The 14,204-nt window shown below is 40.3% G+C and overlaps 1 protein-coding gene across 2 annotated transcripts in view; it reads left to right on the plus strand.

The window, feature by feature from the left end:
* Positions 1-14,204, plus strand: part of GRIN2D (glutamate ionotropic receptor NMDA type subunit 2D) — a 1,662,686-nt gene that overhangs the window by 731,148 nt on the left and 917,334 nt on the right. The gene's annotated exons all lie outside the window — the stretch shown is intronic.

Here is a 14,204-nt window from a genome sequence, read left to right on the forward strand (position 1 = left end):
TTTTTGCGCTTTTTTTTGCTAAAAACAAATTTCTTCATCAGTTTAGGCCAATATATATTCTTGTACATATTTTTAGTAAAAAAATTGCAATAAGCGTATATTGATTGGTTTGCACACAAGTTATAATGTCTACAAACTATGGGAACTATTTATGGCATTTCAATGGCATTTTTATTTTTTTTACTAGTAATGATGGTGATCTGCGATTTTTAGCGGTATTGCGACATTGTGATGGACAGTTGGACACTTTTGACACATTTTTGGGACCATACAGCAATCTCAGTGCTATAAAAATGCACTGATTACTGTGTAAATGTCACTGGCAGGGTGGGGGTTAACACTAGGGGGCGATCAAGGGGTTAAATGTGTGTTCCCTCAGCGTGTTCTAACTGTATGGGGATAGGAGTAGAAGAGAAGACATATCGTTGTTTCTACTTACTAGGAACAAACAACATGTCTCCTCTCCTCTGACAGCACAGCGATTTGTGTGTTTACACACACAAATCCCCTTTTGGGGGACCCGACCACCGCCCACACGCATCGGGTCCCCCGCTGTGCAGCAGGGGTGCGCATGCCCTCTGGTGGCCATCTGGTGGCCAAAAAGGGGAAAGATGTACCCATATGGAATTTCACCCAGGAGAGCCATTCTGGCGCAGTATATCTGCGTGAGCCGGTCGGGAACCGATTAAGCAAATCAGGTTTTGTTTGTGAACTAGTTATGTAAAAACATAGCCTTTTAATACACAGTATTCAGTGCATAAAACACCCCCCCCCCAAAAAAAAAAAAAAAAGAAAACATTTTACAAAGAGAGAAGGATTTACAAATATTATTTTAATCACACATTATTTGGTTTCATAGATATTGTGCATGAAAAAAAGCTTTCAACTGACCTTTTGCAATATTTTGTGTATACATTTAGTATTACTGTTTTACATATATTTAACAATTGATGGTTTATTAGCGTAAGACCCAGAGAAAAGGACCCGTTAATGTCATTATATATATATTGATAATGGCACCTCTCTGCTATAAATTGTACCTACAATTCTTCAGTCCTGTCCTGACTGAATATATTTTAAACTTATTTTTTTTTTTTTTAGCTTTTTAAATGTATCAAGTATTATCTAGCTCAATTAAAACTTTAGAGTGGCACCTGACAAGAACATTTGGGAAGTTTATATCCTGATTCCTGAATATAAAATAGTTAATATATAAATGATGACACTTTATTTTCAACTGTTATATGATTACAATTGGTAACATACCATAACCTTTTTTTATTCATTAAAACTTCGGTCAGCCAATACATTTGGTCTGCAGCCACAAAGACCGAAGAGACAGGAAACAAATATAAAATGGGGGATTGTTTGAGCAGAAGTCAAATGATAAATCAAAAAAATATTGACGGTACTTTGATAAAAGGACAAACAGTAATTAATTCAGTTGTCCAAAATATCACAAAACTGCTTGCCAAGGACATGTAACAAATAGCAATCTTAAATCATTGACCTGCAGAGAGATAATGGACAGCTGTTGCTTTTGGAATAGAAAGCATATTTTGATTTCCAAAGACTTTTGCCCTCCAGTAACCCAGAGAATTGTGTTTGCCTATAGAGAACAGAAAATTTTAATAAAACGCAGAGTCAAAAAGAAAAGACTAACATGAAATGTCAAAACTGCCACAGACAGTTAACAATGAATATCTGAGTTCTGAGTAAGTCATCTAAAATGAAAAGTTCCTCAGATGGCACAACTTGCTTTTAAATAAATTAATGTTGTCTTTATTTTATTCTACCTTTGTTACTGGGTAGAGTAAATTCAACTAGCGCTAAAACTAAAACCAAACAGAGCTACTAATCTCTTTTTAAACAAAGCTGTGCTTTGGCCAAGCAGGATAAAGCAATAGATTTGCATCGTTCCCCGTTCACCCAGCACTACTAATACTACTAACCTGTTCTTTTGCTTTCTCTCTGAGGCTGGGTTCACACCTATGCGAATTGAATGCAGGTTCCAATCCAATTCGCATGACGGGAGATTGTGACCGGCTCTCTATGGAGGCTGTTGCGGCTTTTGTGTCTTTGGCTCCGATTCAGGGGCGAATTGAGGCAAAAATTGGACCCTGATTCATCCCTGAAATGGAGAACAGGCACACACACCGGACCCCTGCTGTGAGCTGTATCCATCTGAGGTGTGAACCCAGCCTTAGTCAATCTACTTGGAACACACAAAAGAGGACCAGACATTTACAAAAAAACCTAAGACAAGCTGCGGCAAGAGGAATGCAGAGAGACAGGATGCTGACACACCACCTTCATTCTCTGCATCTCTCTTATCTCAGGAAAGTGCTCTGAGCTGAGACAGGATTATGTTATGATGTCTTCTTCCAGATTTGCTGCATGGGGAGGGAGGCAGGTCCAAAATTCATACCTAGACTTGGGAAGCTACCTAACCACATGAAACAAGGCACTACACGTACTTCTTATTTTTTTTTTAAATAACAAACATGTCATGTTTATCTGCTATGTGCAATGCTTTTGCATAGAGCAGCCATGATCCTCCTCTTTTTGGGTGCCTCCCACCAGTATTCCTGGACCCTCCCCCCACTGAGTGCCCCCTTAGCAAGTGGCATGCTATGGGGGTGCCTGTGCATGCTTGCTATGGAGCTGACTCTGTGTGTCCATTGACACACAGAGCGTGGCTTGGCCCCATCCCCTCTCTTTCCTCACTGGCTGTGATTGACAACAGGAGCCAATGGCTGCCACTGCTGCCTCCCAGTCCAATAAGGAGAGAGAGAACCGCTGCTTTTGTGCACATCGCTGGATTGAGATTAGGCTCAGGTAAGCATTTAGAGGGGTCTGGAGCTGCATGCAGAAGGGTTTTTTTACCTTAATGTGTAGAATGCATTAAGATAAAAAAAACTTCTGTCTTTAGAACCGCTTTACAGATAACAGATGACAGGTTACAGAAATAACAAAGAGAAATTAATTAGGGTTGAATGGCGCTACCTTATCAGGATACCTTGATTTAATAAACCTCAAAGGAATCAGAAAAAATATAATAGTAAATTCACCCCTTTTACCTTCATTAGGTAGTGGATCTAGATGTCCTGCGTTACCTGAGTGGGCTGTACTAGCAGGTCAGTCTCATACCTACATGCAGGTGTACACCCTGTGGCTAATCAACATAAATAATTAGGTGACAGTTTATAAAAATCAATGGTGACAATCCAAACATAAATAAAGTAAATAAATAAAATTAGATAAAACACCACAGTACAAAATTATATAGATCCCCGAATGTGTCCAAATGTGCTTATAAGCATAAAGGTGAATTTAAATAGTCCCAACATTAGACATATAGTGCAGGACTGCACATTAGATAATATAAAACTGGTGAAAGATTAATGAAAAGGTTGCTGAACAACTTAGTGGAAAAAATTGATGAGAAAAAAATTGATGAGAAAAAAAATATATATAATAGTGTAAAAAATAGTGTATCAAAATCCAAACAGGAAGTAAAAACATCTGTGATAGGTGACTTTCGTGAACACAGCTGATCAGATCCAGTGACTTGCGGTGCTCCCACTCAAAGATCCCCACTTACCAGCTCCCTGCACCCCTACAGGGGTAGTAGGCATGTAGTAGTAGGCAGCAATAAGGTGTGTATGGGTCCTCAGGGTTCACCGCTCCAGCTGTAAGGTATCCTTCAGTATATCCTCATATAGAAGAAACAGGGCTCCATAGTGTGATACGTTTTAAATAGTTTATTTATCACAACAGCACAAAAATAAACCAAATGAATGAATAAAAAGTTTAAAAACCGAGCAAACTAGTCACACAGCGTGTAAGCTGTTTCGTATGGAGAGTGCAGGGCGTCTAGAACCATCAGCTGCGCGGTGTGCGCTTCAGCTGCGTTCCACACTCTCCTACTTCCGCGTGTGACGTCAGTGCGTAGCTCCGCCTTACGCATTTCGTCATTGACGTTATCAAAGGCGCAGCTAACGTACCTCGTCCTATGCTATTTAAAGACAAGCAGTGTATGTGTTCCTCCCACTCTCCTCCCCTGGGTGTACTCATAATCTCATGTCGCCTCCCAAACAAATCATTGCAGGGCGGAGAGGAGATCCAATTACCATATATGGGAGCCTGAACTTATATCTCCGCTTGTCATTAAAAAGGCAGACTTAACAGCGTAATCCTTATCAGCATAGATAGTAGTGTTCTACATAACATTAGTGCTCAATTGACCTCTCAAAATGACTAAGCGATACCAACTCCTGCTCCAAGCTATTTTATATGCAGGGATAAGAGGGGGAATAGGATGAACCATACGGTGGGTGAGCCTAGTGGTAGCTCAATGTATTGCTGTTCTACCCATAATGTTAATATCATGATACCCCCTAGCCTTATGGGATGTCCATGCTAATGAGATATCAAAATCCTGGATTAGAGAGTGTTCTTGACTCCCGCTTATAGCCCCCTATGGGGTTATATTCATCCATTTTTCCTGCATAGGCCGGATTAAGGAATTGGTATCAGCATAGTAGGACCAGAACATGTACATATATAAAAAATATAGTAATTTGAATCAATAAATAAAAGATAATTAAAAATTAATTAATAAAAAAGTCATATATATATATATATATATATATATATATATATATATATATATATATATATATATATATATATATATATATATATATATATATATAAACATAAAAAAGATTTATAAAACATATAAAAAAGATTTTTAAAAAGAAGCAATATTACACATAGTGGACCCCTATATTCATATGTATAATGGGATAATATACATACACATGTATAATGATGTTCTGTATTCTGGCAAAACAACCGTCAGTAGCCCCTCAAGTGTGTGTACACCCCTCATGTCCCCTCTCAGGGTCAATACCACATATGGGGGCTCCACATGTATACCCCTGACCATAGGTACCCATGTCAAAAAAGATACCTTGAGGGCCTGTGTACCCCTAGGCTGTATGGTATAGGAAAAAAGCCCCACATAAAAAGTCATATGGTATACCCTACATGGAAAAGGGGGGGCATGATGGGGCACCTAAGCAGTGCCATTACTAGGATCAGTATTAGTTGATCCCCCCCCCTCCCAAAGGGCTTTTCATATGGTAATAATGATTAGACAGGTCCATAGCTAGGGGTTAGCTATGAAACAGTTCAAATCTATATCCAGATTTAACCCCCTCGGGGCCAGGGATTGTAAGCGGTAGATCCATTCAGTTTCATTTTGGGAGATCAGAGTGAGTTTATTGTTTCCTCTCCAATGATCTTCCACATGATCTATACCATAAAACACAAGCCCTGTGGGGTCTCTCTGATGTACCTCATCAAAATGTCTAGACAGGTGGTGTTTAGGGAACCCCTTCTTTATATTATTAATATGTTCCCTAATTCTGACTGCCAGGGGGCGGGTGGTTCTGCCCACGTACTGGAGGTGACAGGGACATTCTATAATGTACGTAACGTAAGTACTCTGGCATGTGATTAATTTTCTAATTTTGTATTGTTTGTGGTCAACTGTAGATTTGAATGTTTCTCTCTTCCTGGGTTGTGGTTTGCTGACCCTACATGCTAAGCACCTACGGCATTTATAGAACCCTTTTAGGCCTGTACTGATTTTTACTTGCTTCGGGGGATCTACAGCATTATGTACTAAGAAATTACGGAGGTTGGGTGCTCTCCTATAGACAAATTTAGGTTTTTTAGGGAGAATTTTTGATAGAACTCTATCCTCTTGTAGGATAGGCCAATACCTGTGGATAATCCGTTCAACATCCTTGTATTGATTATTATACCCTGTGATGAACAGGATCTCTCCTTGTTCGTTTTTTCTCTTCCTCGTGCTTTTGAACAGGGTCTTTCTGTCTATCTTCATGATATCCGATTTCAGCTTTGCTAGGGTGTTGGCTGCATATCCTTTTTCTTGGAACCTCTGGATAAGCACATCTGCTTGTTTATCAAAATCCGCGATTAAGTCACAATTCCTGCGGAGCCGCATTAGTTGGCCCTTTGGGATATTTCCCTTCCACCTCGGGTGGTGGCAGCTGGAATTGGGTATATACCCATTGCGGTCCGTTTCTTTAAAAAAGGTGCGGGTGCACAGAGATGTACCTGTCTTGAAGATTTCTAAATCAAAGTACTTAATCTTCTCAAGGTTCCACTTTCCTGTAAAGGTGATTCCATATTTGTTATTATTCAGTTGTCGAAGGAATTCCTCAAATGTATCCGGTGTTCCGTCCCATAGGATGATCAAGTCATCAATGTAGCGCCTGTACAGCTTGATTTGGGGGATTTTCTGGTTGTAAATGTGCTCCTCCTCCCACATATCCAAAAAGAGGTTCGCTACACTGGGGGCATAACGTGCCCCCATGGCTACACCTTTAGTTTGTACATAGTAGTTGTTACTGTACCAAAAGTAGTTACATTCCATGGCCATCTTCAGCCCCTCCAGGATGTAGTTAATCTGCTGCTGCTTCATCCCTGTTTTTTCATGCAGCGCCTTCTCTACTCCAGCCAGCCCGTCTTTTTGTACAATGCTGGTGTACAGTGAATTAACGTCTATAGTTGCTAGGATCCAATTCCCCCCAACTTGAATTTCCTGCAATTCCTGAATGAGCTGTTGGCTATTCCCTTACAGAAATAACAATCTCAGGTCTTGTAGTACCAGAATGGTCAGAACAGCTACTGTAAAAAAAATTCTCTGTAGTATGTAAGACTATTTGCTCTGTAAATACAATTCTTGACTATAGTGCAATCTAAGAAATTAACTTAATATAAAGTTTAGATATTAATCTATCAATACACCAAAAAAACAAACAGTCCTCTGCTCCCCTGCAGAAAATATGCCTGTACACTCCCAGCTGCAAGTGCTGACTCTCAAAGTTGTCTGTCTTCTGCTCAGCAGGAAAACATAGAAAAAAAGAAGAGGATGCCACACTCCCGAGTAAAGGCTGTTGTATAATTGTCTTAATCTAGCTGGTGTAAAAAGCAAGATCACCTGAATCTTTGACCTCTAACACATTTCTACCATAAAGCTCATTGCTGCTGAAAAACATTGGAGAGCCCGAGGTTTGGATCATCTTGCCTTTTGCACAAGATGGATTAATAAATGTATACATTAGCTTTTACTTTTGGGTGCGGTACCCCTTCATTTGTGTACATACATGAAGATAATCTGATTTGGAGTTTTGAATGCTTATGGAAAATAGTATTAAAAATTGAGCAGACAGAGAAGTAGGATGTTTCTGTGGTGATAAAGTAGTAGATACTTTTTCCCTTACTTTTTTCATTTCAGTAGAGATATAAGTATGTTTAATTTTGCTTCCTTGCCACCTTACATGACAGATAATCTTTTACTTGAAAACCAAGCAACTTCGTTCCCTTGGCCTCACCATCAATAAGTGAAATGTATTGGCATGCTTAATATGACTGTAAAATGAAACCTTCAGCTCCTTTCCCTCCATGAGGTAGGACTGTGCTGAATATACCTGGATTCAGTTTAAGTTGGATTAGGCAAACAATACTGTAGTTTGCATGCCAAATCAAAACCCTACTGAAGTTAATGAGAACCGAATGATAAAAATCAGTAATACCCAAATAAAATGTATGTCCTTTTTTTCCCACAATAGAGCTTTCTTTTGGTGGTATTTGATCACTACTGCATTTTTTATTTTTTGCGCTATAAAAAAAAAAGACTGACGATTTCTAAAAAAACTATAATTTTTACTTTCTGCTATAAAACATATCCAACAAAAAAAAAAATGTAAAACATCTAATCTTCATAAATGTAGGCCAATATGTATTCTGCTACATTTGGTAAAAAAAATCCCAATAAGTGTAAATTGATTGGCTTACGCGAACGTCATAGTGTCCACAAGCTATGATATATATTTATAGAATTTTTATTCCTTTTTTATACTAGCAATGGCAGCGATCAGCGACTTATAGCGGGGCTACAATATTGTGGAGGACAATCGGACACTAACTGACACTTTTCGGGAACCAGTGGCATTAATACATTGACGGTGCTAAAAATATGCATTGTACTAATGACACTGGCTGGGAAAGGGTTAAACATCTAGGGCGATCAAAGGGTTGACTGTGTGCCTAGCCAGTGTTTTTGTGTACTGTATGTGCTCCTTTTACTAGGGGAAGAGATGGATGTTATTCCTGCCTTGCAGGGACACAAAAATGAATCCCTTCCCCTCTGTCAGAACGGAGATCTGCCTGGTTTACATAGGCAGATCTCCCTTTTTTGTGTCTTACCAATGATTGGTGGGTGCCAGTGCACATCCAGTGCCCCGCACCCACAGATTGGCTTCTGCTGTGATTAATCACAATAGAAGCGGCCCACCGATGGAGTGTGCATGCCCCCTGTAGACGGAAGTGCAGAATCATGTATATATATGTGATCCCACACAGGAGGGCTGCTACCACCTGAAGTGGTCAATAATGCTTAAAGTAGAACATTTACGAAGCTGTTAAACCATGCAGAAAATCTATAGCAGGCCACGTGACCTCATAGGGATTACCTTGCCAGGGGCCTCTTTCCCACAACCCTAGCTTATAAGAATCAAAGAAGAGAAACATGTAGGAATAAAATAAGAACAAGGCAGAGGAGATTCAAAGACAGGAAAGGAAAATCAGTGTGGAGTGGCAGGGGTATTGAGAGACATTAAGAAGGATGGGGTAAAAGACAGAAAAGAAGTTTGTAGATTAATAATGTAGGGAAGAGAGAAGAACAGAGAAAAAAATGTCTCTTGAATTATTCGTCTCCTTCCCCCCTCTGGGTGCCACATTTGGCACCTTTCAGAGGGGAGGGGGGGAGGGGGGACCGGAGACCTGTTTTTGACAGGTCCCCTTCCCCACTTCTGGGAGACCGGGCTGCGGCAAAATACGTCAGCAGCTCGACCCCCCTCCTCCCTCCCTTTTTTGCTGGGCTAGAGAGAGAGTGCAGCATGCTTCGCGATTGCGCAGTAGGGACCCTTACCAGCAAAAGTGGCGGAAGTACCCGACCAGCCGATGTAAACATCAGCTGCAGTGCCGATATCGCTGGACTCCAGAACAGGTAAGTGTCCTAATGTTAAAATTCAGCAGCTACAGTATGTGTAGCTGCTGACTTTTAATTTGTAAAGGGACGGGCGGAACTCCTTTTTAAGATATCTGCAGATTAGTTATGGATATTATACCATGGCTGATCACCCAACAGGTAAGCACAGTAAGATCTAGACTGGTAATCTGAAATCTTTAAAAACAGCAAGGAGTAGCTGACATGCCAGAGGGTATCTCCTGACTGCTATGGACTCCTGTATACTGCTCAGCTTAAATTAATATCCATAATAAAACAAAAAACAGCTACACAAGGCAATATAAAAGACATAAAGTAAAAAATCTAAACTATAAAGCAACTTTTAAAAGTTTTTTAAATGTTGCCTCTGCAGTTTTCCCTGGTGCTCCGCATAATGATTTTTTTTATGCGTTCATGTGACTGCAAAGCTCCAGGTACAACTCTTCCTGTGACTAATGGGAGTGTAGTCTCTCCCTGTGAACTAGGCCTTAAGCACTGGGCACTTGTAGGTGATGTCACTGCTTTTTGGAATTCAGGAACATTGTCGTCCCTCCACCTTCACACAAACAAGCTGGAGCTTTGCTGTCATGTGACAGCATCAAAAAATGGGGAGGGAGTTTAAAGTTTAACCTTTCCTTCTACTGTGTAATTTGTGGTACTCTAGTTGGTCAACAGTGGTACTATAACATATTAATAATAACCACTTGGCTTCGTAAATTGTAATACAAGGGTGCAGTAAAGTTTTTCTTAACCCTTCCCACCCGCGTTCAGTTTATTAGCATTCCCCAGCTGGATGCCATATGTTGGGGATATATTATTTATGCCTCTTTGGGAGCCATCATCATTTTGCATGGCTGTTAGCGTCTTAATCTCAGCTGCCACTGTATCAGGATTAGGGGTCAGGCTCAAAAACCAGTTGCTATAGCAGTAGCGGGACTACCACTGACCAGCAAGATAGGTACACCCTGGCGCATGACGGAGGCTCACCTAAGGTGCGGAGTACTAACTCATGTTCACCAGAGCTCCTGATGATGGAGATGGATTTTTCTGCATGTTAGTACCAAGTCACAGTCCTCATGATTGCCCCACCAGTGGGTGAACAAGCTAGTGTCCAGTAGTGGATAAGCAGGTAAGGATCAAAAGGAAGAATAGTCAGTAAACAAGCCAAAGGTCAGTAACGAGTAGTTGCAGGTTGGGATCAGGTAGAAGCGTAGTCGAAGAACAAGCCAGGGGGCGATATTGAATGGCAGCAAAATATGGAAATCAGCAGGAAACAAGACAAGAGTGAGATACTGGCTGAAGAGAGCACAATAATCTGGCAAACAGGAAGTGCAGAGACATGGCTTAAATCAGGAAGTTCATGGGAAGAACAAGGAGTTCAAGGTTCAGCAGAAGTGAAGGCACAAGGCAGGGTTGTCCAATGGATCAGAGAGGGTACTGTCCAGCATCTTAGATAGCTCAGCGTAAAGAGTCATTGTCAGATACAGCAGAGATTCTGGGTTCAAGTCCAGGCCCTGGCACACTGACAGCTTTGGGCCTCGCTATATTAATAAGACATTTTAGTGCGATACATTGTGATACATAATGCAAATTAACTAAATAAATAAACAATTAAACTAATCAATGCCACAAATAACACAAAATATCCCAATGTTATTATTCAACACAAAATAAAATGTAATTTTTATCAATATACTGTATGTCCATTAAATAAATGAAAGTGCAAAATAAATCACACCATCCATCGTAGTCTCTCTTGTGTCTAAATTGTTAAATTATCGTTCTTTATGGTGCTTTAAAAAAGTGTGTGAAATGAAATCCCCTAACCTTTGTACCTCAAAAAGGAAACAAAGGTAAAACAATGTAAACACACCTGGTAATAAACAAATTCATATATACTGTGTGATATTCAAATTAGTAATTGAATAAAAGTCGAGTTATGCTGAATTTGCTCTGGGCATCTAGGCATCAATAATCCCTGGTTAAGAATGAGTTAAATACTGAGGCTGCATTTTAGGATCAATTTGGCATTTCATTTGAATACTGTTGGTCAGTAAGCCACTAATTTAGTTACAAAGGTAGCCCATCACTTATCCTCCAGCTGCTAAGGGCATATGCATATGCCAGTTTTGCTGGATGCAAACATCTCTTTATCTGCTTTAATCTGTTAACATTACACAATTATCCAGTTGCTAGAATGATCTATAAAATATCCTCCTAATAAACTCTGTACTTGCTATTGAGCCCAGAATAAATGAAGAAGTTTGTGGTTATGATAGTGCTTTGCTCCTTAAAATCAATGAACACTTTCATTCCTCTACTCAGAGCACACTAACAATGCAATTATTCCCAAACAATTACTCATCTGGGCCTATGATAAACCTCTTATCACAGCAAGCTCATTTCTTCCTAAAACTAATTAAACACTTTTATAAAATGAAAATATATTGCTTCTAAGGAAAAGGCCATTTCAAATTGTTCATCAAGAAATCACTATCAGAGAATAACGCAGATCTAGTTATGCACATGTATTCATGTTAAGCTAAGTGGGTGTAGCAAATGGTGCTTTTAGGTTTTTAGACCTTTCCATTTTACCTCTCTGTATAATTTTCAGTGCAGTAATTGTATAACACAGTTGTTACCACTCGTAAAGTGTATAAAAAATTGCAAAAACAAATGCATTTGTTGCCTTTTGGTCTGTGAAATATACCATTTAAAGAGTTTTGTTATGTTTAATACGTGCTAAAAATTACCTGTTGATCCTTCCAGAAATTCAGTGATCTGAGAAGAGTGATCTCTGTCTGCTGAATGTTATCAGCTAGCATTATTCCCAGATCTCTCTGTGAACTATAGAACACCTCCCCCTATGATACAGAGAAAATAAATGGGTGGGGGTGTTCTGTAGTCTTATCTTTGTGTGACAATGCTGCTCCTCCATAGATACAGTATATTAAAGCAATATTAAAGCCCTGGTTTAAAAAACAAAAACACAAACATGTTATACTTACCTGCTCTGTGCAATTGTTTTACACAGAGCAGCCCAGATCCTCCTCTTCTCGGGTCCCATTCCAGCGCTCCTCCCTCCTGCCGGGTGACCCCACAGCAAGCAGCTTGCTCTGGGGCACCCAAGTAGGCATGCTCCCGTGGCTCTGTATGTCCATTTACACATGGAACTGCGGCTCGGCCCCATCAATATCTCCCGCTGCTGCCAAAAGCCAATCAGGAGTGCAAGTCCCCAGAGAGGCAAGGCTCTCGTGGACATCGCTGGATCGAGAGGGCTCGGGTGAGTATTGGGGGGGCTGGAGGGAAGGCTGCTGGACGCAGAAGGTTTTTTACCTTCATGCATAGAATACATGAAGGTAAAAAACCTTGTGCCTTTACAACCACTTTAAAGAGGTTTTAAACCTCAGAGAAAAAAAAAAAAAACCTGCAAGACATAATGAGCTAGTATGCATTGCATACTAGCTCATTACAAAATACTTACCTTAGAGCAATGCACTGAATCGGCGCTGGCTCTGTGATTGGCCGGAGCCGCGATGACGCCGGTCACGGCACGGGCTCTGAAAAAACGGCACCAGCCGGCCGTTTCTTCAGTGCGCATGCACCAATGACGTCGGCAGCAGCATATATAGTAATAATAATAATAATAATAATAATACATTTTATTTATAATGCGCTTTACATCAAAAGATCTCAAAGCGCTACAGGTTAAAATGAGCAATTTATACAAAGAAACCAACATCTAAGAAGAGGAAAAAGCTTTGCTAAAAAGAAATGTCTTAAGACCTTTTTTAAAACAGTCAATGGATTGAGGAGCCCTCAAAGTGTCAGGTAGGGCATTCCACAAGCGCGGGGCAGCTGCACAGAAAGCCCTATCTCCCATTGTCCTAAGTCTAGTTCTAGATATTTGAAGAAGGTTTGAGTGCACGGAGCGGAGGGAACGTGATGTGTTTTGTGGTTTAAGAAGTTCTTTGAGATAAGAAGGAGCATGTCCATGTATACGTTGATACGTAAGAACGGAAACCTTGTACTCAATCCTAGCGGAGACAGGTAGCCAGTGAAGTGAGTGAAGAATGGGGGTAATGTGTTCATGTTTCCGCACTCCCATCAGGATCCTCGCTGCAGAGTTTTGGATGTGCTGAAGCCTCTGCAGACTCTTTCTAGGAATCCCGATGAGAAGTGCGTTACAGTAATCCAGTCTGGAGGAGACAAAGGCATGAACCAGCCTCTCAGCATCTGAGAAAGAAAGAATGGAACGGAGTTTAGAGATATTACGAAGGTGGTAAAAAGAAATCTTACATAGATGATTTATATGGGCTTCAAAAGTGAGTTGGGAGTCCATTTTTACACCGAAATTTGTAACTGTTGATGAAAGGGGGATATTAGAACCAGAAAAGGTAACGCTGGTTATGGATGATGATTTAGTCTGGTAAGGAGTGCCAATTTTAATAACTTCAGTTTTGGAACCATTTAGTTGAAGAAAGTTGTGCTCCATCCATACCTTTATCTCCTCCAGACAGGTGGTGAGTACTAATAGGGATGACTGTGAAGATAGAGTTTCAGCTGTTGCATTTATATATAGCTGTGTGTCATCGGCATAGCAGTGAAATGAAATTTTGTGGCGGCTAATGATTTGGCCAAGGGGAGTAAGGTAGAGATTAAAAAAGAATGAGGCCAAGAACTGACCCCTGGGGGACACCGCAGGTAACTGTATGCAGATTTGATTTGGAGTGGCCCAGGGAGATGTATTCTGTCCTGTTTGTGAGGTATGATTTGAACCAACTGAGGGCTGTGTCATTGAGTCCAATGGTGCAATGGAGCCGGTTTAAAAGAATGCCATGATCAACCGTATCGAATGCAGCCGAAACATCCAAAAGAATAAGAAGGGAAGGGAAGCCAGTATCAGATGATATAAGGAGATCATTTGTAACTCTGACAAGAGCAGTCTCTGTACTATGAGCAAAGCGGAAACCTAACTGGAATTTTTCAAAAAGGTTATTGTGTTTAAGGTGATCCTGAAGATGAAAGGCAAAGGCTTTCTCAAGTACTTTTGATATAAAAGGGAGATTGGAGATAGGCCTATAATTGGATAGAA

Source organism: Aquarana catesbeiana, linkage group LG10 (assembly GCF_042186555.1).
Source record: "Aquarana catesbeiana isolate 2022-GZ linkage group LG10, ASM4218655v1, whole genome shotgun sequence".
Taxonomy (NCBI): domain Eukaryota; kingdom Metazoa; phylum Chordata; class Amphibia; order Anura; family Ranidae; genus Aquarana; species Aquarana catesbeiana.